This window comes from Schistocerca cancellata, chromosome 5 (genome assembly GCF_023864275.1).
Source record: "Schistocerca cancellata isolate TAMUIC-IGC-003103 chromosome 5, iqSchCanc2.1, whole genome shotgun sequence".
Lineage (NCBI taxonomy): Eukaryota > Metazoa > Arthropoda > Insecta > Orthoptera > Acrididae > Schistocerca > Schistocerca cancellata.
In genome coordinates, this window is record NC_064630.1 from 357242739 (window position 1) to 357249754 (window position 7016).

Here is a 7016-nt window from a genome sequence, read left to right on the forward strand (position 1 = left end):
ATAAAATATCTGTGGGCCTAAGGGAAGCTCTAGAATACTTAAATAGATTTGCAAACATAATCTCTTCAGGACTATCGAGAATGAAATGCTTAATTTATAAGAATAAAGGAAATTCCTGGATAGAAATTATTAATTTATTCATTTGTATGATCTATGTTTTATACTATGGTCATTCTGAGTAGATATACAATTACAAACTCCAAGCGATATTTGCATGAACATAATTTGCAGCTGAACCTGAAAAAATTGAACTCCTGAGAAAGGAAGCTACACTAAAGTGCCAAAAAAACTGGTATGGGCATCTGAATTCAAATACAGAGATATGTAAACAGGCAGAATACAGCACTGCAGTCGGCAAAGCCTATATAAGACAACGAGTGTCTGGAGCAGTTGTTAGATTGATTACTGCTATTACAATGGCAGGTTATCAAGATTTAAGTGAGTTTGAATGTGGTGTTATGGTGCACAAGCAAAGGTAACGATGAAGTGGGGATTTTCCTGTATGACCATTTCACATGTGTACTGTGAATATCGGGAATCTGGTAAAACATCAAATCCCCAACATCGCAGTGACCAGAAAAATACCCAAGAACAGAACCAACAACACCTGAAGAGAATAGTTCAGTGTGACAGAAGTGCAACCCTTCTGCAAATTGTTGCAGATTTCAATGTTGGGCCATTAACAAGTGTCATCGTGCAAACCATTTGATGAAACATAATCGACACAGGCTTTCAGAGCCAAATGCCTACTCGTGTACCCTTGATGACTGCACAACAGAAAGTTTTACACCGACATTGGACTGTTGATGACTGGAAACCTGTTGCCTGGCCGGACAAGTCTCGTTTCAAATTGTATCGAGTGGCTGGATGGATGTGTACGGGTAGGGAGACAACCTCATGAATCCCTGGATGCTGCATGTCAGCAGGGGACTGTTCAAGCTGGTGGAGGCTCTGTAATGGTGCATGGTGCGGGGTGTGTAGAGCTGGAGTGATATGGGACCCCTGATATGTCTAGATAAGACTCTGACAGGTGATATGTATGTAAGCATCCTGTCTGATCATCTGCATCCATTCATGTCCATTGTGCATTCCAACGGACTTGGGCAATTCCACAGGATGACACAACACCCCACACATCCTGAATTGCAACAGAGAGGCTCCAGGAACACTCTTCTAAGTTTAAACACTTCCTCTGGCCACCAAATTCCCCAGACATGAACATTATTGAGCATATCTGGGGTGCCTTGCAATGTGCTGTTCAGAAGAGATCTCGCCCCCTCATACTCTTATGGGTTTATGGACAGCCCTGCAGGATTCATGGTGTCAATTCCCTCCAGCACTACTTCAGAAATTAGTCAAGTCCATGCCACATCGTGTTGTGGCCCTACTCAATACTGGGCAGTAATATCAGTTTCTTTGGGTCTTCAGTGTATTTTTATATGTGATTAGAGAAGAAGGAATTCCCCCAGACATGGGAAAAATGGAAAACATAAAGTTTGTGCTAGAACAAAAAGGACCAAGGAATTAAAGGGGTTCACATTTTTGGTTAGTTACTACTGTAGGTTCAATCCGAGTTTAACAAATTTCTAAAGCCACACCATGAACTTTTAACAAAGGGTATAGGATGTTGATGAATGAATACAATATATGAAGCACAGAAGGAAAAACTGATGAAGCCTCCATTGCTTCAATGACCTGATTTCACAGAGGTATTCATAACTATGTTCCACCAAGTCTTTTCTGGTAGCATAACTGCATACAATGTTCTCAATTTTCAGGCCGCATCAGTTGAGATAAAATTCTTGAGCTCTTGACAGCTGTCACCACCATCATTCTCAGAAGTTAAAACTTCTGACTGGCAGGACAGGCAAGCCATTCGATCACAGGAAGGTCAGTTGGGAAGTGTGCCACAGATACAGCTTGCCACATGTGTGATGAAAGAAGGTGTGAGGACAGGTGCCATATTTGAAACAGTCATGCCTGTCAACCTGTAAATGTCATTTTCCTCCATTTCCATTCTGAGTTCAGAGCTGTCCCTGTTGAAATTACTGCACTATAACAATATTTAGTTACCTGGGCCAATATCCTTGTCTCCTCAAACAGTACTCTGTGCCAATTCTCAAGGCAATAATTCTGCCACAAGAACTTGTCCAGTTTCCTTTGTTTTATATGACTCATGTTCAGCAGAGTGTTCAGTGAGCATGCTGATGGTTTGTTCTAAGTAAATACTGATGTATTCACAGGGAATACACTTGGCAGTGTATGACCAATGTTGTCTTCACCAGGGCGTAACTTTTCCTGAATCTTCAGAGTGGGAAGACTTGCTGAAGGCTTTGCCTCTACTGCACTGTCACAAAGTGATCTCCACCGCTTTCGCCTAAAAACATATACATTGTCTTTCTTGCTATAGCTGTTGTCTTTCAACACTTGAAATGATCTAGATTAGATTGTAGATTGTCATCACCAGTATTAATCAACACTCACTGTATTGGTGTTCAAGACTACTTTCTTGTGCACAGGATGGTGGAAACTACTGTCATTCTGGTAGCTACTGGTGTGTGTTGGCTTCCTGTACACTGAATGACCGAGCTCACCACCTGCCTTGTGCTCAGCTAATGCATCCTTGATCATTTGCTTGCCCTCCCTCTCCACCTGTCTGTAAATTTGATGCTCAGATGTTCACCATTCATGTGATCTACAAAATGCTGTAGCACCCATGACACCATATTAAAAATGTGTCAACAACATACTGGAAAAACTGAGACGGGCAAAGCAGTCCAGAGTTTGTTCTTCAAAATATCCCATGATGAAACTCACCAAGGCCAGCAACTGTGGAGAACCTCTCACTGTGCCACCCATAATTCTCCAACATTAACCATAATACAGGAAACTTGTCACCAGAATGGGGTGAAACTTTTTAATAATATCAGGTGGAAATTCGGACCAAAAGACTTTTCACAGACACCCTCATAAAAAATACCACCACATCTAGACTAACCACAATGTAGGCATGGTCTACCTTCAGTTTTTTAAGCATCTCCACAAGCACTAGTGAATAATGTGCTGCTCAGAACTGTAAAACTGTAAGTAGGCAAGCCTTTGGCTCTTAAAATTGGTGTAAGAGAAATCCCAACTCATAATTTTGTTACACATGCCAATAATGAAGCAGTGTCGACAGTAACTACATCAGAAAATGGTAAGCATTTGCAGCTTGCATGTTCTTATAAAACAGTAAATAAGGCACAAAAAATTATAATGCGAAAGAAGAGGACCTGACAACTATAGTGTTCCCAAAGATGCACTATTGACAGTATAGCTTTGGAACGTGGTTGATGATGGTGAATGATCATATCCTGATGTGAATTTTTAGCATGAAGGACATGAGTTCCAAACTTGTCCAGTGGAGACCGAAGATTAATTCACATAAGATGAACAGCAATGTTGACGCACTTTACAGAATAAGACAACTGACTCAAATGTTCAACAGAATTCTACCAGGAGCAATCTGACAGATCAGCAACTTAAAAACAAACCCAAAAGTGAGTACAACGGTATTGTGACAGACACATACCAGATAGCTAGAACAAGGAATATGATGAATGTGTGGCAGGCACAAGTAATTACAGAGAAATAAATGATGCAGTAGGCTCAGTAAATGAAGCGAAAGTATTTTAAAATAAATCCATGTCAACCCATTTGGGAAGTGCCCAGAGATGATTACAGTCACGGAGGACATTTGTGTAGCAAATAGTCTTCAGGCATGGAATTCTATACACCCTCGTACAGACTGAGGTTCTAATTTCTTAAGAGATCTTTTCAACAGGGTATAACTAACAGCTAAAAAATAAATCAGTGGTTGATACTATTCAATGCAGAGATTCTTACATGCTTGAGAGAAGACACCATACATTACTGGATTATTTGAGCACCTAGCATGAGAGATCACCCTATGCAATCTTTTTATTTAACAAAACTACATAAAGCTATATAAGTTATATATAATCTGAATTATTGTACAGACAAAGGGTAAATAAACCAGGAGCATTACAAGAAAAATTGAGTAAGTTAAGTATGATTATGATTCCAATGTAGGCACTTTAAAGGCAAGAAGACCACAATGCAGCAAGGGAATCGATAATAAATAAGAATACTAATAAGAAGCATTTTGATAATATTCTGAACTGCGTGCATGAAGTAAAGTTCTGCTTTTTGACAAGACAGTCCAGGGAGAAAAATTATAATGGGTTTTAAATTGAAAGAGAGTATATAAGAATGAACATAAATATAATTATAAAAAAATTATGTAAACACAATTAAATATTACACTAACTGGTATGACTGAAGTGTAACACAAATGTTCTGGGCAGAGGAGCTACCATATTTAAGATCAAAATAACAAGTCTTGCTGGCATTTACCACAAAATTTTATAACGTAACATACTTGGAAGCAGCAACAAAAGCAAGTGCAGCATCATGGTGTTATGTCAGAGTAGTGTGATACAGGTTAGTCTTATCAGACAAACAGGTCTTTATTACAGGCACCAAATGTTGAGGCTATGTGGGTAAAAAAGCAACGTGTTTATACTAAGCTACAAGACCAACAATGCATAATGGGCTAAAATGATTGGTTGGTTTGGAGTGAAAGGGACTAAACTACACGATCATCAGTTCCTTCATCCATTTTGTGGCAAACCATGAATGGTCGATGAAGGAAGGTGGTGAAAGCCACACCCTAGAAAGCCTAAATGTAACTGACACAATAAAAAACAGAAATAAAAGCCCAGAAAAAAGACCGCACACACAAGTCAAAAGATCAGTCAAGACAAGGCTTTAAAACCAAGAGATAAAAAAGAATAAAGAGAATAAAACAGTGAAAAAGGTAGGGGCCAGGCTGGGCCATCGAGCAAGGACCGACAAAGAATACCTGGTGGTGGAGGGAGGGAGGGAGGGAGGGAGCGGGAGCAGGAGAGGGGCGCTCCACCAACCCTTCAGACGGTCAATAAGGCCAAAAAGCCCTACCTTACAGGGATGCATAGAAACCACCTATGCAGGAAAAACTTATCACCAGATCAGCCGCTTTAGTGTCATCTGCTAGCACCAGAGGTAGCTTGTCAGTAAGATTAAGATGCCACCTTAAATCAACCAAATGAGAGCAATCTATGAGTAAGTGGGCCACCATTAGTTGGGTTCCGTACCGGCAGTGAGGAGAATCCTCATGTCGGAGAATGTGGCCACGGATAGCCACTTGCAGCCAATGTGGAGCCAACAGAGGACGGTGGATTCCCTGCAAGAAGCACGCAGGGAAGATTGCCATAGGGTTGTGGTCTCCTTCATTGTCCTCAATCTGCTTGAGAAGATCAAGGCAGCCCACTCTGAGTTCCATACCTCCAGCAATCGATAGAGTAAACATGACCAAAGATCCAGTTCTGGGACCCCCACTTGCAGAATCGGCATCCTGGTGGCCACCTCGGCCAGCCAGTCAGCTCGTTCATTTCCCAAAATCCCAACATGACAAGGGGTCCAAACAAAAATAACAGCTGTCCAGCTTGATGGAGATAACAGGCAAGATCCTGGATAGGCATAACCAGTGGGTGAGAAGAGTAGCACTGGTCCATAGCCTGAAGGTTGCTATGGGAGTCACTACAAATTAGGATACACTTGCCAGTGGAAGAACGAACATGCCTAAGGGATAGTTTAATGAGCATTAATTAAGCAGTAAAGACACTGCAGCCATCTGGCAGAGAGTGCAGTTCACTGCACCATGCATGTGTGTACTCAAAACCTGTTCGTCCGTCGACTATTGAGCCGTCCTGTAAATACCATTTCCAAACCCGAATACGTCTCAAGGACAGCCAAGAATAGGTGTCAAAAAATGGCTAAAATTATCTATTGATGATTACTAACACCAGTTCTGAGTATGACAGGGAGTGTAAGCAGAGAGAGAAAAGTAATTAGTCAAGCGGGAGAACATAGTACACCACTGACTGTTAATGAAGGTCTCTGAACTTCAATACTGTAACAGTTTGCCACAAGTCATCAACAGAGATCAGACCCCCCCCCCCCCCCCCCCCGTCTCTCTCTCTCTCTCTCTCTCTCTCTCTCTCTCTCTCTCTCTCTCTCTATGTGGAGGAGGGGGGGGGGGGGCAGTGGCAGTGTTTATTCCATCTTTAATACACTCACAGTACTCTACCTGTTTCACAATTAATGTGTTTCTCTAGAACCTTCCTTTCCTGCCATGATCACCTACAAGATTTTCCATCTAGCTACATCAGTCTCACTCTCACTGCATTCAGCTGGTTAAATTGTGTTGCTCAATCCCCCTTGATGTATTCATATCTCACTTCAAAGTGGTTTTAAACAGTAGCATGAATTTCACATATGGGTAAGCTTGAAGATGCCTTTATCTCAAACAATGACATAGGCCTACACCAATTCAGCTCCACTAGTTTCTAGACTGATACAAATTCTATCTAATGCCCCATGAAAGAGGCTGATTTGAGCTGTCAATATTCTAGACGCCAAGGTTACAGTTCCAAAGTACAGAAGATATTTCTTCACAGCACTACGCTCCTGTCAGCCCCCGGGAGAACACTTCTTTAATAGAGCTTATAGCTCTTTCTTCTCATACTTCTCTTGATGATAATTGAACAATATTTATAGCTAAACTAATAGAAAGAGCTTGAGGTTTTGGCTACGATGGAAGCATAAACAGATCAAAAGGTGCACAAGTTGATTCTAGCTTGATCGGTCAGTACAGAAACGTTAGCAATAAATGAATTTATTTCACTCATCATGTATACAGGCCTATTATTAGATGTAAAAGTAGGGAGCAGGGTTATTAAACACTCCATCAACAATGAGGTCATTAGATACCCCTTGATTAGAGAAGGAATTCAGCCAGATTCTTTTCAAAGGAATCACTCCAATATTCGTGCCAAGTAATTTAGGGGAACCATGGAAATCCTAAATCTGGATGACCACACAGATTTTTGAACTGTCATCCTCCCAACTGCAAA